We start from the raw sequence: 22,647 nt of genomic DNA, 5'->3' as shown, positions 1-22,647 counted from the left end.
GGACCCACTTAGCAGACCAGGTCTGGGAGTCCTGCTAATAAGTGACCTTTCTGTGGGGGTACATAATCTCATCTGATCCATGACTATTATTCTTCTGCCCTCTTGAGGTTTTCTCATTCCCAGTCCCTCCAAAAGACCCTCTGATGGCCGGTTAGCCACTCCTCTCAACACGTTTATGACTCCTCTGGCTGCAGCCCAGCCTGCTGGTGACTTCTGTAGAATGTAGTGCTGAAGGGGTACAGAGTTCCACAGATGTGTTCAGAGAAGAGGCACCATGGCTCTAGTGGTACATTGAGGGTCGAATCAGGAGTTTTTGGGCTGTCATATCACACTGTGGAACCAGAGAGAGCTTGCCATAAATGAGACCTGTCTGACCTTTTCACAAGCACTCGTCTTGCCATACTCCACTCAACCTGGATATCTGAAATCTTTGTTCATAATTATGTGCGCAGTACTACATTTTCCCTTACTGAGTTTAATCTCTTTCATTCCATCCTTTTTTGGGATGTCACCAGAGCTGTTTGTCAAGCTTTCTGTCATCTGAAGATGGAACTAGTGTGCCATCCAAATTATCAGTAAAAATTCTGCAAAGCACAAGGTCACAGACTCATCATGATACACCCTTCTCCCTCCCAGAGGCTATAGATTTAATGATGACAACCCTAAAATCCACTCATTCAACCAGTTCTCACTTCATCTCAGACACGGCATCACCTAATATCTGTTTTATTCACAAATATGAGAAATTTTGTAAAAAACTTCAATCTAAATTTGTGTGTTCCACCCTTGTACAGTCATGCCTCAATGGATCACACTAGCAGCCCTGTCACAAGGTTAGTCTGGCAGGACAGAGTCTCCATGAAACTGCACTGGCCACACTACATGCCAGCTCTGCCTGTCAAAATTCCTCCCTCCCTTCAAGCTTTAAGGCCAGCTGAAAAAGATTCTTCTGCGAACTGTTCATAGCACTCTGGATATCTCCATTTCATTTATCACAGTCTCTAATATAGTTACTCATGTACAAGTTTCAACTACTTTACAGACTATAATCTCATTTGGATGTAAGAGCTTGGCTTGATTTCATCTTTGCACATCAGTGTTGTGCATACAATAGGGCCTTTAATTCATGTTTGCTGAACTTACATCAGCAATTACAGGACAGCCTAGGGTGATTAGAACCGGGGCAAACAGCTAATCACAAGCCAAGAGGGACCACATCTCTGTGTTACAGAACTGAAGTTCTGTAACAAGTCTTGGAAGGCCCCTACTTCCTACCTCACAGGGTTGGTGAGAGAACAATGAGCTGATCTATGTAAAGCACCTTGCTCTTTAAGGGCTAGCTACTTTTATTATTCCTAGAAGGGGTAAGAATCGCCCTCTCCCAACTGTTGTCTCCATTTTAGGACCACTATACTCATCCCCAGTAGACTGGAAACTTGAAGTGACTAGGAATCCATATAGCCCCTTCTGACACTCAGGTGTTAAATCTACTTTAAAAAGGTCAGTCATCCCTACCCTAACTTCCCATCCCAAAGAGGCTCAGGATACACAGAACCTGAATACTAGATACTGACATTCAGTATTCTACACTTGTATAAAAAACCCAATTCTTTGAAGCCTTCCAATAGTAGCTGTTTCTTCATTGTTCCTCTACATGATCGGTGACAGGGAAAAAACCCCAACTGACAAGTCAGAAAGATTTTGTTTTTTATGGTAAGAAATAATCTAAAGCTTTTGATAACAGCTTCAATCCCAGAGTCCATGAAAATTCTTAAAATCCAAAAATAAAAAAGGCTGGAAGTCATTTAAGGCTGGTCAGTCTTAACATAAGGAGATAATGGGTCTGATACCTTTTAATATAAGGAACTTAAGACAAATTTTAGCAAAATAGAAAAAGAAAGGATGTGGTACATTGCTTGATCCAGAAAGCTAATGGCTGCGTCTCTGCCTTCAGAATTCCATTCTACTTTGAGGCTCACCCCATCCATTTTTATAAATTCAAATACTGGTCATTTCTCCCCCATCCCCAAGTTCACTAGCTGGTTCACAGTACTCTTCAAACCACTGTCTGGCCTTACACTTGGGGACTTCAATAGATGTGGTGGTGTCCCTTTGAACCTTTAACCTCCAAATTCATCATGACTTCTGCCACAACCACAGAGGTTATAACTTTGATCTGACCATCACCAATAATCATTCTACCTTCCCGTATTCAGAACTCTGAAAACTGTCTGAACACAAACTCCTGTCCTTTCATCCTTCCTCCACTCCTAAACCAAGCATTCCTACTTACTCTGCAAAGCTGCCCCCTTTCCACCTCATTTGGTTAAGCCAGGCCATTACCCCTACCCACTGGCCTCACTTCCTGACCCGTATCTTAATTCTCTGACAGCCTCAGACCCCTTGCTTTCCTGCCCTCCAAGCCAACAGATTTTAGCCAAATCTGATCACTACATTATTCCTGAAATATATTTACTTGGAGACTACTCTCTGACCATGCAATGCTGGTGGGGATAGTCCTGGAACAAAGCAAACTGGGTCCACCACACACCTGTCAGCCAGCCTCAATCAAGACTTCACTGTGACTGGCAAGCCTGCTGTTCTTCTCTGATTAACTGTCAATTACAATGGGGTAATCTGATTTTTTTCTCTTAGACTTTCTATCCTCCCTCTGTATCCCTCCCACTCACTGCCTCATTTAACTGTCTCCAAGATATCTTACCCATTAGCCTGAGTAAGCTTAGCTGGGCAAGAGCAGGGACTGTTTTTCCGTGTTCAGCAGTGTTTGCAACATACACTAGGAACTTAATAAATGTTCCCGGCTTCATTTGGGAGGCCACCTCTCTAGCTCACCTGCTGCCTAGACTAATGAAACAGCTTCTTCACTGATCTCCCTGTTCTTTTATCCCTTCTCCAATCCACCCTCTGCAGAGCTGCCAATGATGTTCTGAAAGCTCAGCTCTAACCATGGATAATCAGGAAGTCATTGATGGCTTCCTTCAGTCCCAAAGACAAACTCCCCTGGTTTGGAGGCTCCAGGATACCTTTGAGGCTTATGACCCTCCACTCCTGGAGACCCCTAGACGTTTCTTTGGTCTCCATGACCGCAGAGGCTGCCTCATCAAACCCACAGCTTTCTTCAAGATTCAATTCAAGAGCCAGCTCTACATCTCATCATCCTGGTTTCGTGCTCTCCTTGGCTCCCATGAATTCAATCGTGACCTGAGCGCGATGACTCTCCAGTGTACGAATCTCAGCTGGGTTCTAGTCCAGCAGTATCCCCTTCTAACCAGACATTCTCTCCTGGAGGTCTCATGACCAGGTCAACCCCACCTCCCCCACTGCTTCTGAGGACTAGCTCCACCATCCTTCTGCTCACTCAGAGCCACAGCCCTGGGGGCACCGGAACAAGGGTCCGTCCAGTCGGACCTCCGCTTTTACATGAAGCGTGAAATGTGCAGGCGCCCTGAGGGTTGGACCCACGAGCCTTGCTCCAGCCCGGCCTTCACGGCCATCTCTAAGGATCTAAAGACTCGCAGATGTGAAATGCCTTGCAGGCCAGGACTCCAATCCCCTCCTTGACCTCGGAATTACGTCTGGGTTAGAGAGGGTAAGTAGACAGCGACGTCTGCGGACGCCAGCGGCCCCTCCACCCTTCCTGGCCTGGCCACCCAGGCGGATCCTTGGCTCTGTCTGAAGTCACTCCACCCCGCCCGCCTCAGTTTCCTCGTCTGTAAAACGGCCCACGGCCTCGGTGTCTCGGCCGGACCCCGGACCGCCCCAGGCCCGAGAGCCCTCTAGGGGAGCAGTCCACAAGGGCGATGGATTGGGGGGTCCCCAAAAGGGAGACCGAGTCACGAGGGGCGCCTATTAACTGCGGGGGGCGGGGGCATCGTCCCTCCGAGAGACTCCCGGAGGCCCCCGCCCCTTCTCCTTTTGGCCGACCCCCGGGACCCCTCTCCACTCGCGGGGGGAAATCACTCACATAGTCCTTGCGGGACCAAGAAAGGGAGGGGAGCGGCCGGAAGTGGCTCCTGCCCGCCCCTCCCCCACCCCGCCCCCCTGGTCCGAGGGCCCCTCCTCGTCTCCCGGACTACGGGGCAGGAGAGGCCGCTCCGGCCTCCGGCCGCGGCCCCTGCGGGGAGGGACGAGAGCCGGCGAGGACGGGCCCCGGCGGCCCTGAGTCTCACTTACCGCGCGGGACCAAGGCAAGGAACGGCCTGGCGAGCCACACGCAGAGCTCCCAGACGGCAGTCTGACCCAGCCCAGCCGCGGGCTCCAGCGCGCAGTCGCACGCACGCCCTGCGTACGCACGCACGCGCCTCAGCTCCGCCCACCGACTCCTCCCTTCTCTTTCCCCTCCCCCCTCCCCTCCCTGGGGAGCTAGATGGCCCAGTACGCAGGCGCAGCCCACGCGTTTGCCTCCGCCTCTCCTCTTTCTCCCCCCCGCCTCGCTTCCCGCCTCCCGCGCAGGCGCCGTGTCCCTCCCGAGGTGGCTGGCCATATAGAGGCTTGGAGGTCAGGTGGAGCCTCTTCTCCTTTACCAAGATGGCGGCTCGCTCCTGTTTCGACACAGCCCCCACCGTATGAGCTGGGTCTTCCTGCGCTGAGAGAGCAGAGAAGGTAACGTGAGGGAAGCAGAGGAGAGAGGACACCGGAGCCTTCGCTCGGGCGTCTTTCAGACTGCTTTCTGGGGGGAATGGAGAAGGAGGAGAGGGGACAGGGGGAGCGAGGCGCCGCGGCTGGTTGCTGCCTCCTCCGGGAACATGGCGGCAGCAGCGAGCCAGCTGAACGCTCGGGGGCGGGGGGCGCCGCTCTAGCCTCGGCTCCGCAGCGCTCTATGGCCCGCGGCCGGCCGCCATTGGCCCGGGCCGGTCACGTGGGGCGGCGGGGCGGCTCGGGCACCATCGAGTCGGGCCGGCCGGTCCCAGGGGACGCGGGCTTCGCTCCGCGGCGGGGGAGCGAGGCCCGAGGCCCGCCGGGCTGGGCCTGCGGCCTCGGCCTGCGCTGCCTCCCCCGGGCCGGCCCTGCCCTGTCCCCCCTGGCGGCGCGGGGGCTCGCCCGGGAGGGCCCCCGGGCTCCGCCCCTCCTGGCCTCAGTTTCCCCGTCTGCATTGAGAGATGGAGCGCCGCCAGGGCCCCGATGGGGAGGCTGAGGCCGGAGCCGAGCGGGGCCCGCCCCAGGTCACGCAGGATTACTGCCCCTGGCCCCTTCGGCGGGCTCGGCCTCCGTGCCCCCTCGGGCCCGCGGCTGCGTGGCCTGGGGCAGCCGGGGTGTCCCCCTCCCCCCGAGGTGGGGGCCGTGCGGCGCAGCCGGGCGGGGGGGGCAGAGCCGAGGGGGGCGCCCTGCAGGGCGGGGGAGCAGCCAGCCTTTCCGGAGCGTCATTGTCTACTTGGGCTGCGCCTGTAGAGCGGGGGTGACAGCCAGGGAAACTGAGGCAAGCAGGCGAAGGCGCTTCCCCAGGCCCTGGACTGGCGCGGAGGGACCGTCCTGCCGCCCACCTGCAAGCTTTTGCTCCAGCAGCCTGCCTTGAAGTCCAGCCCTGCCTGCCCCCTCCCTTTTTCCATTTCCTCATTAAAGAAAGACGTCCCCCTCCCAGCTATTCCCCTGCGGTGCCCGTGGCACAGATTCCTGCACCGGGACACCCTCACCTTTCCACTAGGAGTCCTGGAGTCCTGGGTGGCCTCTGGAGGTTGCCTTGGCCCTGGTGTGTTGGAGCTCACTTCACTCTGGGTCTAGGTGTCTGTGAGTGAGTTGGCCTCCTCCAGCCAGTGATTGACTGAAGCTTTGACCTGCCCTGGTCTTTGGCAGCTTGGGCCCCCACCCTTAGCTTACAGGGTCTCCCTGCCTTGGTGCCAGCCTTGCTTAGCCTACTATGGGCCAGCACCCTATGCCCCAGCAGTGCCCAGGCCTACAGATGGCTGGAGCCACTATGCCTTGCCTTACGCTTTCTTGTGGGCTGTGAGATTGTAATATGAACATTCTTCATATAATCAACTGTTTTTCACTTTGTGGGTGCCCTGTTTTCAGTCCTTTGCCCTATAAAAAGAGCTCCTCTAAACATTTTGGTAGATATGGGTCTATTTCCTCCTTTTGTCTCTGAGGTATTGGACTGGTATTGGTCAGTTAGCAAGCATTTGTTAAACACTTCCTACGTGTTCACAGGCACTGGGTTCAACAATGGGCTTCAATCAGTGAACATGTTTAGTGCCTGCTATGTGCCAGGCTCTCTGCAGTGTGCTAGGCATACAAAAAGAGTCTGAAGACAGCCCTACCTGTAGGAGCTTACAATCCAAGAGGGTAGAAAACATGAAAAAAAAACACAGGAAGAAAGCTCTGTACTGGCTGAACTGACAAAGGCACTGGAATTAGGGATTGGGAAAGGCTTTTTGTAAAAGATGAGATTTTAGGTGGCACAAGAGTCAGGAGGCCATTGTCTCTGGATGGAAGAGTCCTCACATAGTGGGGAGTAAGATGTCAGAAGACTGGAAAGGTATGAAGGGACCAGGTTACAGAAGGCTTTGAATGCCAAACTCAGCTTTTGTATTTGTTCCTGGAGGTCATATGGAGGCACAGGAGTTTACTAAGTAGGTGGTGATGTGACCAGACTTTGGTGGCTGAGTAGGGGATGGATGGGAGCGGGAAGAGACCCCTCCCCTTTGCAGCTGTTGCCACAGTCCAGGTGGGAGGTGCTGAGGGTCCACCGAGGTGGTGGTAGTACTGCTGAGGTGAGGTCAGACCTTGGCAACAACAGGGTGTGTGTGAGGGTGAGAGATAGTGAAGAGGCCAGGATGACTCCTGGGGTACAAGCTTGTACCCTCTGTGGTAATAGGAAAGGGGATTGGGGGAGTGTTTAGGGGAAAGGAGAAAGAATTCTATCTTGGAAGTGTTGAGTTTAAGATATATACTGGACATCCAGTTTAAGATGTCTAAAATGCAATTGGAGATGCAGTTTTGGAGGTCAGCAGAAAGTCTGGGGCAGGCTTTACCAGCGTAGAGATGATGCTTGAGTCCAGGGGAGCTAATAGATCACCAAGTGAAGTGGTACAGAGAAAGGAGAGCGAAGGATCCAGAACAGAGGCCCAAGGGACTACCATGGTGAAGGGGCGTGACCTGGAGGGAATCCATCAGATGAGGAGCAGTCCGAGACGAAAGAAGAAAATGGTCAAGGAAAGCATTCAGAGCTGCTGAGAGGTCAAGGAGAAAGGGCCATTAGGTTTGGGGGGCCCTCCCTTTCCAGTCAGAGGTAGGACTTCCTGAACTTCCAGGGAGGACCATGATGGAGAGACCTGAGGAGGGCAGCCAGGGTAGAAATGATGGCAGTGCCTGGGTCTGAGGATGCGTACGTGGTAGTGGTTCAGTGGCAGAGTGAGACCTTGGATTTTGAATGACGGAAGCCAGGACAAGATACCTTCCTGAGGCCCATCTCCTCTCTGGGTTTCATTGAAAAGTCCTTCAACTCCTTATCTGGGTCATGTTAGGTTTAGTTTGATCCTGAATTAGATGATTTTTTCAGTGTATACTTTGAAGCTTGGGCCTCTGGTTGCATCATCTAATATCAGCTTGCACAAAGGTGAGGGCTCTTGCTATGCCCTGACCTTTTCCTTCCTTCAAACAGGAAGGAGGATATTTTACTGAATTTTTCTGTCCCTCGTAAGGTCAGTGCCCTTCCCTCTGGTGTTTATATGTTGTCCCCTTGCATGGGAGTGCCCTGAGAGCAGGTACTGACTCCATTTTGCCTTGTCTCCAAAGCCCCCATCACAGGGCCTGGCACACAGTAGGCTCCTCCTAATGCTGGTTGACTGGGCTCAGATTTGATTTGGTCACAACTAAGGCAACCACTCTCTCCTTCATTGAGTGGTTATTCTGCTTTAGCTGGTCATTAATTTTTCTTTCATAAAATATAGTGGAAGCCCAGAATGTGGCTTTACTGCATGGTAACAATCCTAGGAACCCTGTAAAGGGGCCTATCAGAGGTTTTGTCTCGGAAGCTTTTTCACAGAAAAGGCAGAGCCTACAAAGCGCTGCTCCTGGCTTTCCCTGCTGCCCTTTGCAAAGTGTCTGCTGCACAATCCTATGGGCAGACCTGCTGGCTTCTATCGAATTGGTGCACCCAGTTTTTGAGATGATTTTTTTTACAGGGTTTAAAAAGATCTTACACATCAAAGCCCTGTCTAGTTTCAGACAGGCTGCCAAATCTGTGTGTCCTCTCTCCTTTCTCTCCCGCCTAACTCCTCTCCTCTCTGTCTCTCCCCCTCTCTCCCTCCCCCTCCCTCTTTCTCTCCCCCTCGCTCTCCGCTTCTCTTCTTCTCCTCCACTTCCCTTCTCTGTTACTTTGTCTCTCTTTCCTCCTTCTCTGTTACTGTTCCCCCTACCCCAATACCATGTGATTAATCTCAGCAGAGAGGTCTTCTCTGAGATTATTACCACCTTACAACTTTTTCACCCATGTGATCTGCCATCTTTGCTTCTTTCCACTGACTAAGCGCTTGGGGTTAGTTCTGAGAAGGCTATCACTCACACTTGGCTCCAGTTCTACAGGAGTGCCAGACTCGGACCACTACTTCCCGATCCTCTCTGTGTGTCCCCCTACTCTGGAGCCTCCTCATCTCCTGGGCAGGACCAGGCTTACTTGAGTCCCAGTTTTCCTTTCTTTCCCCTCCCCACCATCCATGGGAACTGTGCTGTTCCCATTGATGAGCAGGCCTCCCAATTCTTTAACCTCTGCAGGTCAGCTGGGTTCTGGCACAGCCATCGAGGCAGCCTTGCTGTCTTTGCACCTTCCCAGTCTGGCCAGAGCCACTCATCTTCCCAGGATCTCTTGCTCTCAGGACCCTCCATCTTCATCTCTTGCCGTTTTTTCCAGTGATACTTATTATCTAAAAGTCAGTATCAGCCCATGGCCTAGGGAAGCCTTTTTCTTCATTTATTTTGGGCTCTCTTCTTTTCTTGCAACATTGTGCTCTCCATAGAAGGCTGTCGGACAGAACTAAAGGACAGCTGCCCTCCTCTTTCCAGACCTTCTCGTAGCGCCATTGCTGGTCACGGGGGTCATCAGAGCTCTGAAGGGTTGCGGAATCGCCTTGTTCATTGTCAGCTCCCAGGTATCTACGACTAACTCATTTATCCTTCCTTCTGATTGCCCCTCGTTCCCTGGACCTAGCCAGGGAATGTCCTTCTTTCTCCTTCTGAATCCATGTGTGTCCATGTCTAATTGTGTCTGGTCTGCTGCCAGTGACTAACCTGGGGTCTCAAACCACTCCCTCCCCTAGCTCCTGCCACCTCCCAGCACATCTGGGTTTGGCTGTTATCTCTAGGCAGATGATTCCCAGAGCCAACCCTGTGCTCTCTCCTGAGCTGCACATCTTGAACTGGGTGTCCCATGAGCATTCCAAAGTCAACCTGTCCAGCAAGCAGAACTTGGAATCCTTCTCTCCCAACATTCCTCCTCATCGACCAGATTGGTGACCTCCACGTTGTCCCAGCCTCTTCCTATGCAGTCACTTTCCCTTCCCCACACTCTCCATTCCAGCAAGAACTGGCCTCTGCTGTTCCTTACACAGGATGTGTCATCCCCTGGTCCTGTACGTTTTCACTGACTTTGCTCCTTGTCCCCCCTTCTAATGTCCCTAGCTTCCTTCCAGACTTCTCTGAGATCCCTCGCTCCTTCTTGGAGCATTTGTTCCAGATCCTTCTCTGCTAGAGCCTCCCCTTTGGGATGATCCCCGTTAACGACCTGTAGATCCTCTCTGCATCATGCATGTGCCCTGGTGTGTTGCACAGGTCTGCACTCTCCATAGGCGGATCAGAATGGGGCCTCTGGAGGGCAGACGCTGCCTTGCTTGGCTCTCTGTGCCCAGCACTTAGCATGGCGCCTGGCACATGGTCAGTGAGCCTACTCGCCATCCATCTGTGCCTGCTGACTGACTGGCTGACCTGCTTTTGTGCCTTTTGAATCCAGGATGTTTGTGACAGTCCCGCCAGTCCCAAGAATTGTCATTGCCTCTATGAGGTTACTGAGGCCCTGCTGCAAACCACCCTTGGGATGAGCAGGGTGAGGTCATTCTTCTAAGATCTGAGAATGCCATCTCTTTGTCTTCCCAGAACTGCCCCAAAGGCAGGGTTCCGCCTGCCTCCTACCGCCCCAGGGGCAGGGGTCTGGTTGCTTGGTGGGGGTCCGGTTGCTTAGCGTGATGCTGCTGTTATTGGTGTGGAAAGATCAGCAAGGATCCCTTTGGTCTGAAGGCTACTCTCATTTTTATTTAGTGAAGCTAAAGAAATTTAGGTTTAATAAGTAACTTCTTTTGGTATTAATGATTCTTGTATTTTGTTTCCTTATTTAAAGGCAGGAGCACATTTAGAGAGATCTCATTGAAAAGATCTCATCACTCGCAAGAGGCCCGCCTGTGCTGGCCTGTGTCTTCCACTCCAGGAACAGCTAAGCTAGATTTAAAGAGGTTTATCCTGAGTCTTGAGCCCAGGTGGGGCATTAACACTTCTGAATGCAGCCACTCAGGAACTTGCCTGCCATGATATCAAGGGGATTGTAATCTTTATGGGTGGAGGGCCTGCCCATGAGCTGGAGGGAATGGTGACCCAGAAAGGCTTTAGGGGCAAGGCCAAGATCCCTCATCCCCCCGGGGTATTGCAGAGGCCAGATTGACGGCCAGGAGCTCTGACTGCCCGGGGTGCCATGCCTGGGTAGGGCTCTTAACAATGCAATGCCAGCTTACTTGCTAGATCAGAGGAATGCCCCAGAGAGGTGGGGTCTTTTGACTTTGGTCCTTGAGACTGTATCTTGCTATTGAATGGGCCCATGCCTGTGCTCATGGGCCCAGAAGCTTCAGGCTGCTGAAGGCTTAGTCTGTCTTGCCTAGGCAGCCTGAAGACCCGTGCTGAGGAGCTCCCCATCCTGCTACTGACCCTGGTGGCCTTACTGCTGCTCAGAACTCTCCCATTCAAGCAAGCTACCTACCTTAGTTTCCCCCAGTATGGGAGACTCCTGGCTTCAAGATCAGGGGGTCTGAGCTTTTTGTACGTCCCAGACTTTTTCCATAGTCTGGTAAAGTATATGGGACTCCTCAAAAATCTGTTTGTGTGTTTTTTAATTTAATTTTTCTCAATTAGAAGGAAAGAGAAATTTTTCATTCTAGTTTTTTAAAATTTAAAGTTCCAAATTTCCTTTCCCCCTTTAAGCACCCCTTATTGAGGAGGCAGGTCATTGAATATGTTATACATTTGCAGTCATGCAAAACAATTTCCATAGTCGTCATATTATGAAAGAAAGCAGAAAAAGAAGAAAGTAAAAAATTGTGTGCTTGGGTCTTCACTCCGACTCCAGCAGTTCTTTTTCTGAGGGTGGCTAGTATCTTTCATCAGTAGTCCTTTGGGATTGTCTTGGATCATTGTATATCTGGGAATAAATAGCTAAGTCCCACCACGTTATCATGCCACGGTGCTCTGGTTCTGCTCAGTTCATTTTGCATTAGTTCGTGGAGTTCTTTCCAGTTTGTTCTGAGAGCATCCTGCATGTCATGTCTTATGGCACAGTAGCAGGCCATCACAGTCGTACACCACAGCTTGATTAGCCCCGCCCCGAGGAGGGAGTCCCCTCAGCTTCCAATTCTTCACAGAAAGAGCTGCTATAAATATTTTTGTACATACAGGTTGAACCATGTTTTCACATACATAGGATTATAATGGAAGCAAATGATACTGAAATACAGCTATGTGATATATAAAAAGCTGGAGAGATGAAACTTGTGGGTAATTAATCATTTTATTAATGATGGTGGCATATAATTAATAAAAGGTGTCAGTGACTGTGAAAGACCCCTCATGGAGCTCCGTGCTCATACGTAGTTAGAAGGATAGGTGTTCCTGATGGTGACAGCTGACTTTGAATGGTTAACTAGTAATGAGGGGCTAGGGGACCTGACTTGGATCTTGTCCTTTACTTGCACATCACCCCCAGCCTTGGGCCATCTAATCAAAGTATTTATCCCCTCCTAGCTGGAGCAGAGTCCACTGGGCTTCCCCACCTGGTTGGGCTCTGAACAAGATGGAGAAAGTGAATCCATTCTCACTGTCAGCGATGTCTTTCAGATGCTGGCGTGGCCTAGTAGAGAATAAGGTTTCAGAAAGGGATAAATCCTGTGTCCTCCCAATATTAACAATTAGTTATTTGATAATTATTTCTGTTATCAAAATATTAGAATATAACACCCCCCCCCCCCCCCAAGTTGGGGCCTAGGTAGTGTGCCTGCTTTTCATGAAGACCGTTGACAGCACCTTTCTGTGGTTGAGAGGATTGGGGCAAAGTGGGGGCTGTATGGTTTGAACTGCTTCTGGCTAGCATTTCTCTAATGTTGATCCTTACTGCAGCCCTGGAATGGGGGTCATTATTACCTCATTTTATAGAGGAAGATACTGAGGCACAGATTACCTCCCTGAGGAATGTCAGAGGCTGGAGTTGAACTCGGGTCTCTAATTCCAAGCCCAGCACTCACTCTACCCTGCCATGAAGTTAAGAGTTTGTTTTTATGTGGATTCTTCACTTGTATGACTGCACTGACTGATGGTAGTTATTGGGTGCACGTTGTGCTGATGGAGGATGGAGGGACACCTGTGTCTGGCCCTCTTGGGTCTCAGTGGCTTTGACTTCTCCGGGTGGAGTGGGATTGTTCATGATTTCAGTGACAGCCGAATGCTGGGCTTCGTTCAAGAATGTTATGTTGAATGACAGATCGGAATCCTGTAGGACAAACCCTAGCGGACCCTCTCTAGGCTGATGGGGCAGGCCTGGAGGAACCTATAGGCTCCCCCAAGTCAGCACCATCAGGATGGATGCTGTCTTAGGACAACAAGTCCTGAGTGGGGCCAGGCTGCCCTGGAGCCCATGGGCTGGGTGGGCAGCGAGACCCAGGCAGAGCGCTGCTGACTCAGGATGGAGATGGCCTGGGTTCAAGGCCTGCCGCCCTCTGACTGGGCATCAGCTTCCTCTTCTGCCAGATCTGACCCCAGGAGTATCTTCCAGCCCTACACCTACAGCAATGATAGCCAAGTGCTAAACATGGCTTATGGAGAGGGGCTTCAGAGAGGCAGATGGCAGCTCCCTTGGTTTAGCTGGGGAGAATAGGACTAGGTCTGACTCTCTTCCATTGTGGGTCAGCACCTTGGCAGTTTTTCATGTCAGGGTAGCAGAGGGCACCAAGAGGTTACTCAGACTTTACAGTTTACAAACAACCCTGAGTGCTAGGGCAGCTCTTATCCCCATTTTACAGCTGAAGAAACTGAGGCAGAAAGCGGTGAAGTGACTTATCCAGGATGGGGATTTGGACTTATATTCTTTTTTTAAAAATAGCATTTTAGTTTTTCCATTGTGAAGACAACTTTTAACATTCATTTTTCTTGCAGACTCCAGGCCTAGCACTCTGCTCTGTCCCCCTCTCCTAGGCCTACATCCTTAACTCAATTTTCTCAGAAATTCTCTAAAAAAGATCTCCACTTAAAGTTTGGAGGCCGTCTTCATTTAATCTTCACTTCAAGCCTACCCTGTACAAGGCACCATGAAAACATGAGACAAAACCACCCAATTCCTGTCTCGGTATGTGCCAGGATGTTGTCTCTTGCTGGTCTCATGACCACCCCTTCTTCTTTTCTCCTTTTTAATTCCTGTTCTCAGGAAGGACTGTTTTGAATGTCATTTCTTATGTGCTCAGTGTCTCACTGAAGCCCACCTTGGGTCTTCCCATTGTCTTTGGGAGTACGTGTGATTCTTCCAAGAGTGTGGGGTGAGGTACTTGTCCCCCTCGAGGGCTGGTGGTGGCTGGGATTAATGACTGTCCATTTCTTCTTTCTGTCCCATGCGAGGCTCCCTTCTTATTGGCATCATTCAGCAAGTCTCCCTGTCTACCTGCAGTCCATTTTCACCTTGGATGTTACTGGAGTGAATTCTTACTGTTATCTTTTATGCATAATGTACGTTTCCCACTGTTCCCTCCTTGTCTCTCCTCCCAGGGAGCTGCCGCTTATAATAAAGAATAAAAACATGAGAAAGAGAGGACAAAAGTCATGTGAAACCAACCTATCCCCAAAAGTCTGATGTTGTATGCAGTGCTCCGCACCCCTGGACCCCCACTTCTGCAAAGGAAAGGGTGGGGACCAGGGGTGTCCAGTGATTCCTTATAATTGACAGTGTTCAGAAGTCGTTGTGTGTGGTATCTTGTTTTTATCTACCCCATCTATCACTTGTTGTTTACATACTGTCTCCCTGATTAGACTGGGAGCTTTTTTGGTATCCTCAGCCATTCGCCTACTCCTGCCGCACAGTAGGCACTTTAAGAAATGTTTATTGACCGACTGGCATCAGTTCATATAAATCTGTGCTTTTCTATATTCACCATATTCATCTTTTCTTCTGGTGCAGTAACAATACTCCATCCTATTCATGGGCATTTTCTTTGCTGCTACAAAAAATGTGACTTTTACTATTTGAGTGACTCTGGGGCCTTTGTTTTTGCCATCTCCCTCCATGGGTTCTCTCCCTCACACTGGAATCTCTGGGTCAGAGGCCATGGACACTGAGTTCCATTGGGGTCCCTAGTCAGTCCATCTCTTTGCATAATTCCATGGCTTTGCAGAAGGGATGAGCAACTTCCCCAGAAGTGTGTCAGTGTGCCTGTCTCTTTTTCCATCTTGTCATCTTGGCCCCTTTGCTAGGTGGACGATGACCTCTTGTGACTCAGGAGCCATTTTTCTTGTTAAGAATTGACCATTGTTCTAAGCACTGCTTGTGAATGTCCCCTGGCCACTTCTTGCTTATTGGTCATTAGCATTAGACCACATTGTGATGAATTTTCCCAGAACACTCTGTGTGTTCTAGGCTTTGGGTCCATTCATTCAGCAGCATGGATGTGGCATTTGGAGAACCTTAATATCTGTAGGGAATCTCTTTTTGCAAGTGCATTCTGGAAGCATTCCTAAAACACCTACTGTGTGTGAGGCATGTGCTGGGTGTGGAGTATCCAAAGACAAAAGAATAAGAATAGTTGGTGCCTTCCGGGACTTTCCATTCTGTTGGAGGGTACAGCATGTATCCTAGAAGGAAGGCTGTGCTGGCCACCTCTAGGGTATCTTGGCTATGCCCTCAGTCACAGAAAACAGAGCTTAGCCCACTTAACTACAAGACTTGGTGCTCACTTCTGGCCCTAGGACCCCACAGTGTCCCAGGTAGGGGGAGGGGAGGGGAAACATGAGAAAGGGCTTTTAAGGTGCTATCCTCACACTGGGTGGCAGCTGCCTCTCTCCTTTGTGCCTCAGCTGATGTGACCTGTGCAGGCCTCCATTTTTAAGGAGTCTGCGGCCACAGCACAAGCCCTGGCCATTTCTTGAGCCAGAATGGATTGACTGCCCAGCTAAGTGCCACTGAGCTCAGGACCACTAGATCAGTCAGTAAGTCATTCGTTGTTTTGGCTTTGGCTACCTGTGAAATGGAACTGCCAAATGGACCCCCTTCTCCTCTTCTTCCTCCTTCATTATAGAGTTGTGGCAAATGTCAGTGAGGATGCTAAGAATCACAGGGTTCCTAAATAGAAAAAAAGGGGAAATGTATTTGATTATCATTTTTCTGATGTGGGCAACTGGGTGGTGCTGTAGATAAGAGCACTGGGTCCAGAAGACAGGAAAGATCAAATATGGCCTCAGACATTTCCTGGCTGTGTGACCCTGGGCAAGTCACTTCACCCTGTTTGCCTCAGTTTTCTCTGGAGAAAGAAATGGCAAACTACTCCAGTGTCTCTGCCAAGAAAAACTCAAAGACGGTCACAGAGAGTCAGACACAAATGGAAATAATGAAACAAGTATTTTCTGAACCACAGATGAAATGCATTGACACCTTGCTAAACTCATTAAATGGTCTTTCTTTCACTGCAATAGGGGACTACCCAGTGAGGATTCGGGAGCTGTGGTTACCATAGTGACAGCCTGCAGGTAGCCACAGTATAAATGCAAATGGCAAACACCTAGGAGAAGGTGGTACAGGCAGAGGGCCGAGGCTGAGGTTCGGAGACTGCTGGGATGAAAGGGGTTTCCCGAGGAGGGGGTGCATCCCGAGGAGGGGGTGCATGAGCTGGTTCTTGGGTAGGGGAGATTTCGATAAGCAGAAATGGGAGGAAAAGCTTCCAGATGTGTAGGAAGATGGGAAGGGGCCAGACAGTACAGCACCTGCTTAGTTGAGCTAGATCCTTGAGCACTGGGTGAGGTGCAGTGTGGGAGCACTCCAAGTAGGTGGGGAAAGGCCTGCCCTGGCCCACTGAGAAAGCTGCTTTTTGTCCTGAGGGGCAACTGGGTGGTGTGGTGAGTAGCACGCTATGCTCAGAGTAAGGAAGACTTGAATGCAGATCCTGAGCAAGTTACTGTACTTCAACCTTAGTTTCCTCATCTGTAAAATGGGGATAATAATGGCTTTACGGAGTTGTTGTGAGTATTAAATGAAGTGATATTTATCAAAGGGCTTTGCAAACCTTGAAGCAATATAATTCAAGGAAATGGGGAGCTGCATTTTGAGGACTAGATGTGACCCTGGTTGGGGGGACTGAGGCGTAATAGGAACTAGGTCTTAGAAAGATCACTGGAGGCAGGGCTCCCTCGGAATATTGGCTAAGTGTGTCTGCTTATGACCTGGCACAGAGGTCAGCCCCCAGGAAGTGCTGGGGAGAAGGGCCAAAGTGCTGGAGCAGGAGGGGGAATCTGTCCTTACGAGCTGGTAACTGGTGGACCGATATCAGTACCAATCAGAGCCAGGTTGGCCAGGATCCAGGAAGGCTAGGGTTCCAGGGAGGCTGGGATTTCAGGCCTCCCTTGTTTACATCCTGGCTGACAGTCCTCTAAGATGAAAGGGTTTGTGTCTGTTGGGGAGTTCCACAGACTTATGAAATCCTCACTTGCCAAACTCTCCCAGACTTAGAGGGAAGTACTGGGCAGTGGCTGTTGGCGAGAAGTTAGTCTTTTCTCTGGGGGAGTCATTTACTTGGGACTGAGAGCAAGAAGAGACTCTTCAGGTCGGGTCCAGACCTTCCCTCACCCTGTAAGAAGGCCGGCTGGTTTGTTCCTGGTGCTCTTCTGCTTCCAAATCCTCTCCTTTCCTCTGCCTCTGAGTCAGCCTCCACCTTGGGCTTTTGCCCTTGCCTGGTTGCCCCCTCGACTGCTTTGTTCCCTGTTCTAGCCTGATGACAGGCAACAGCGTCCATAGCACATCATAGAGTCCCTCTGTCGTAGCTGGCTGCCTGTCGGTGTTTCTGGGGACTTGAGTCTGTTTCCTCTGCTCCGTCAGGCCACTGCCAGCCTCGCAGATTCTTGTCTATTCTCTTCCATGGGTTTGAGTGATCCACTCAGAACAGTCCTTGTCCAAAGGATTTTCTTGCTTTGGGAAATCTGGTGATCTCCATCCTGTGAGGACAGGGGTGGCCAGGCTCATCCCCTCCTCTCTGCTGACTAATTTTGAGCAGAGCAAGGAGAGCCCTTTGTGGAGCACTGACTGGACCTGGACTTTGCAGGCTTCTTTTAGTGTGTGCCCATCCCATTGGGTCAGTGTTTCCAGGGTGGCAGCTTTCTCTCATCAGGGTCCCTCACATTCACAGGAAAGCTAATGAAGTTTCCCATTCAGCTCCGTTAGCAAAGACTTGGGGTGGCAAGACGTAGAGGCAGACATGTGAGCAGCAGACTGGAGTGGGAGCCAGGGATGCCTGTGACTGCCCAGGCCTCACTAGGCTCATCTGGTGTTTATAAGATGACTTGAGCCTTAGGAGAAACCTTGGGGATTTCTAGCAGAAAGGGACCTTGGTGATACACGTGGCCCAATGCCTGTACTGTCTCCTCCCCCTCCTCCTTCTCCTTCTTCATCTCCCCTTCCTCCCCCTCCCTCTCTCCCTCATTGTCCCCTTCCCCTCCTCTTCCCCCTCCCCTCTCCTTTTCCCCTCATCTTCCTCCTCCTCTCCTTCCTCCTGTCTTCTTCCTCCTCCTCTTCTTCCTCCTCTCCTTCCTCCCCTCCTACTCCCTTTCCCTCCTTCCCCCCTTCCCCTCCTTCCCTCCTTCCCCCTCCTCCTCTTCCCCCTCCTCCTCTTCCCCCTCCTCTCCTTCCTCCTCTTCCTTCTCCTCCTCCTCCTTCTCCAGGGCTTTGTTGTCCTCCCCTCCAAGGGGAGGCAGTTGGAGCTTGTCTGTTTATCCCTTTTGTGCCTTTACATGGTAAGTACTCACTACAGGGTGACTGAGGAAGGCCTAGAGCAGCTGTCCTTCAATGCCCGGACTTTGCCCCTTGCCCCAGCCCATGGTCCTCCCTTCCCATTTGAATGTGAGCTATGGGGAGGGGGTAGATCAGGGGCTGTGCCTGTATCACACAGTAGGTGCTGAATGAATGTTTGTTGACTTGAATGATTGTTTGAGAAAGCTTGCCCTTTCTTCTCTGGCTGAGTGAGCAGCCAGGGCCTTCAGAGTCCTGAGCCCAGGCAGTGATCAGCAAACCCATTTCAAGGACCAGAAGGCAAGTTCTTTGAAGTCCTAATGAAATAGTAAAAGGCTCTAATGAATGACTTGTGCAGATCCTCCTCCTGGTGTCAGCTCTCCTTTCCTCTGGGGAGGCTGCATGGACCCTGTGGGGTAGTCATGGTTGGAGCAGGCTGAGGGTTGAAGTAGGCAGGGCCTAAATAAGCCTGGACACAGGCACTGCCACTCGTTTCATTCCCCAAACTGGGCTCAGGATGTTCCATCATGTCCTGGTACCTTAGCCCTCTCCGCTCAGATCCTAATGACCTCCCTCTAGTCTCAAGGCTTAAGCAGACCCCTCCCCAGCATTAGGGCATTCTCAGGATGGAAGGCAGGCAGTGTCTGATTCTGAGTTGGCAAAGGATATGGGCCAGTTGCACATACCAGGTGCTTGCACAGTGCCAGCTTCTACACCAGTGATACAGAATCTAGTGTGCTTGAGGTGACCAAGAGAGGCCTGGCTGGACCCTTCCTCTCATCTCTGTGAGACCCTCTAATCCTCTACCAACTCTATGGCCATTCCCTAGCCCAACCACCACGGTGTACGTGCAGACCCCAAATAGGGTTACCGTCCTGTCCAAAACTGGGATACATAGTCTGTCAAAAGATAATCACAGAATGGGAGGATCATAGAATTTGGAGCTGGAAAGAATCTTTGCAGTCTTCTAACTGCACACCTCTTCATTTTACAAATGAGGACCCTGGAAGCCCAGAGAGGTGAAGGAACTTGCTACTGTCACATCCAGGGGCAAGGGGCAGGACTGAAGCCAGGCCCTGGGACCTACCCCCACCCCTACCAGCACAGTGTCCTGCAGGCAGACGTGCCCCAGTGTGGCCCAGTCACTGAGCTCTGATCAGAATTAGGATCACAAAATCTCAGCCATGTCTGTGGCTAGTGGTGCCCACCACCATGTCAATGGACAGCGCTCATGGTGTGATGAATACAGTGTGCCAGCTCTAACAGGGGCAAGGTGGATGACTCCATGCGGTGGTGCCCTAGAGGGAGGGGGGAGACTTGGAGCAAAGAGCAGAACCCACTTTGTGCTGGTGTCCAAACTTGGCACTGGTGTTACTGCTTTTTTGCCCTGTGACAATCTCAATAACAGCTCCATGGCCTTAAAGCTTTGCAAAGCACGTACTGACCCATTCGACCCTTGACTGTGGTCACGCCACATAATTTCTTAGAATCTTTTCAAGGAATTTTCAAGGAATGGTCTTTTTGTTCACATGAACACTCCCTGGACAGAGACAGATCAGTGGGGTCTTGCCTTTGGGTTGTGGTAGACAGTCTTCAGGAGTTGGCTTTGACTGAAAAATTCATTGTCTGACAGTAAGCAGCCTGGTGATGAAGGGAGGAGGGCCATAGTTAGAGCTTTGTGTTGGGACACTTAGTCTGACTGGAAGATGGAGAAGGCTGTGGGGTTCTAGATTAGAGCAGTGCTTAGTGGAAATGGAGGAGAACCAATCCAGGATGATGTGAGGTGTTGAACATGAGTGAGGAAGAGAAGGTATGCCCTTAACAAAAGGGGGCAAGTCAGGAAGAAGAGTTGGTTTTGTGGGAAGGATGAGAAATTCCAGTTTGGAGATGGGGACTTGTCTGGTCAGAGGAGGGAGCTGGACATTCTGTGCTGGAATGTCCAGCACATGTGCATGGGACCTGGACGGATGCTCTAATGTGACCTGGCAAGGGATACTTAGATGCTCCGTGGTCTTTGTTCCAAGAGTCTGGCTCTGAAAACAAGATCCCTGGGAACTCCGAGGATCCCATCAGTATGTGAGGAAGGCAGTGTCAGGTGCTGGTTGATATGGCCCACCAACTCTTAGGACATGTGTAGGGTCTCTGTATGAGACCCCAGGCTTTTCACTCTTCTGTCAGGAGCTGAGTGAAATTGCGCTTCCTTGGAGCCATCACCAAGTTTTTCATAAAGGGCCCCAACCCTAGTTTTCTCTGGCTGCCCAAGGTCCAGTATGCCATGGCAGAAAGAAAGACCTCCTCCCCCTCATCCCTCTATTGGGCCTTAGTGGCTTTGTACAGCGAGGGCTCAGGTTGCCCTACTTCAAAGGCTGCCTTCCCCATACAGCCTTTCCAGCTGTACCCAGAGAAGCTGCCCACTGGGCAAGGCCCCCTGAGAACCATCATTTCCCTGCCTGGCATTTGGCTTGGCACATCTTGATCAATGAAGAAGCTTTGATTCGGTTCAGCAGAGATTTGCAGAGAAGGAAAGAGAAAGTTGAGAGGTGATGTTTGTTGGTCTTCTGAGCTTTGGGCCTGGGCGGAAGGGCTTGAAAAGGCATTCAACAGGCAGCAGTGAGGAGACCTTGTAGGTGTCTGGCCTCCCCACTTCATGCTCCCTGGTCCAAGCAAACCTGCCTTGATACTCCTCAGGCATGGCCATGCCGTCTCCTTTCTCCATGCCTTTGTCCCTACCGTGCCTGATGCCTGGGCTGTACACCTCTGCCTCACATCTGTTGTAAGAATCTCTATTTTCTGGCTAAGAAATAGAGAGGTAGACCAGTGGAATAGGTTAGGTAACACTCAAGACACAGTAGTCAATGAATATACCAATCTACTGTTTGATAAACTCAAGGACCCCAGCTTCTGGGATAAGAACTCACTGTTCGACAAAAATTGCTGGGAAAACTGGATAACAGTGTGGTGGAAACTGGGCATAGTCTAATGCCTGACACCGTACGCAAGGATAAAGTCCAAATGGATATGCGATCTAGATATAAAGATTGATACTAGAAACAAATTAGGGAGCAAGTAATAGTGTATTTGTTAGATTTATGGAGAGTGGAGAAAATTTTGACCAACAAGAGATAGAGAACATTATGAAGTACAAAATGGATAATTTAATTTTGGTTACATTAAATTGAAAAGTTTTGCACAAACAAATCCAATGCAACCAAGATTAGGAGGGAAGCAGAAAACTGGGAAAGAATTTTTGCAACTAGTGTCTGTGATAAAGGTCTCATTTCTAAAATATATGGAGAACTGAGTCAAATGTACAAGTCATTCCCCAGCTGATAAATGGTCAAAGGATATGAACAGGCAGTTTTCAGAGGAAGAAATTAAAGCTATCTGTAGTCATATGAAAAAATACTCTAAATCACTAGTAATTAGAGAGATGCAAATCAAAACAGCTCTGAGGTACCACATCACACCTATCAGATTGGCTAAGATGACAGAACAGGAAGATGATAAATGTTGGAGAAGATGTGGGAGAGTTGGAACACTAACTCATTGTTGGTAGAGCTGTGAGCTGATCCAACCATTCTGGAGAGCAATTTGGAACTAGGCCCAAAGGGCTACAAAAATGTGCATACCCTTTGACCCAGCAATATCACTTCTAGGATTGTATTTCCAAGAGATCATAAAAATGGGAAAGGGCCCCACATGTACAAAAATATTTATAGCAGTTCTCTTTGTGTTGGCCAAAAACTGGAAATCAAGGGGATGCTCATCAAGTGGGGAATGGCTGAACAAGTTGTGGTATATGAACGTAATGGAATACTACTGTGCTAGAAGAAATGATGACCAGGAAGACTTCAGAGAGACCTGGAAGGACTTATATGAACTGATGCTGAGTGAAAGGAGTAGAACCAGGAGAACTTTGTACACAGCAACAACCACAGTGTGCGGGGAATTTTTCTGGTAGACTTAGCCCTTCACAGCAATGCAAGGACCTAAAACATTCCCAAAGCACTCTTTTGAGGTAAAATGCCTTCCACATCCAGAGAAAGATATGGAATTGGATCGCAGAATGAAGCAGACCACTTTCTTTTGTATTATGTTTTGTTTTGTTTTCATGGTTTCTTCCATTCATTTTAATTCTTCTATGCAACATGACTAAGGAGAAAATGTATTTAACAAGAATGTATGTGTAGAACCCATATAAGACTGCATGCAGTCTTTGGGAGGGAAGGGGGAAAGTAGGGGAGGAAGGGGGAAAATATCTAAGGTATATGGAAGTGATTGTAGAAAACTGAAAACAAATTAATTAAAAAAAAAGAATACCTATTTTCTTCAAAGGTTAGCTAAGGAGCCATGTTCTACAGTAGTCCTTTTCTGGTACCTCCAGCTGCCAGTGCTTTCACTTCCCCCAT

The 22,647-nt window shown here is 50.1% G+C and overlaps 2 protein-coding genes across 2 annotated transcripts in view; one reads left to right on the top strand and one right to left on the bottom strand.

Annotated features, from left to right (window-relative positions):
* Nucleotides 1-4,372, bottom strand: part of SEPTIN2 (septin 2) — a 33,526-nt gene extending 29,154 nt beyond the window's left edge. The window contains exon 1 of the mRNA XM_072618812.1: nucleotides 4,195-4,372. The gene's annotated coding sequence lies outside the window, so the exon portion shown is untranslated. The remainder of the gene's footprint in view (nucleotides 1-4,194) is intronic.
* Nucleotides 4,373-4,426: 54 nt separating this feature from the next.
* The window catches only part of HDLBP (high density lipoprotein binding protein), an 83,478-nt gene continuing 65,257 nt past the window's right edge, over nucleotides 4,427-22,647 (top strand). Inside the window, exon 1 of the mRNA XM_072618792.1 lies at nucleotides 4,427-4,623. The gene's annotated coding sequence lies outside the window, so the exon portion shown is untranslated. The remainder of the gene's footprint in view (nucleotides 4,624-22,647) is intronic.

This window comes from Notamacropus eugenii, chromosome 6, assembly GCF_028372415.1.
Source record: "Notamacropus eugenii isolate mMacEug1 chromosome 6, mMacEug1.pri_v2, whole genome shotgun sequence".
In the NCBI taxonomy this organism is placed as follows: domain Eukaryota; kingdom Metazoa; phylum Chordata; class Mammalia; order Diprotodontia; family Macropodidae; genus Notamacropus; species Notamacropus eugenii.
Note: the sequence above shows the minus strand (reverse complement) of the source record. Positions and strands in the feature narration are given on the sequence as shown.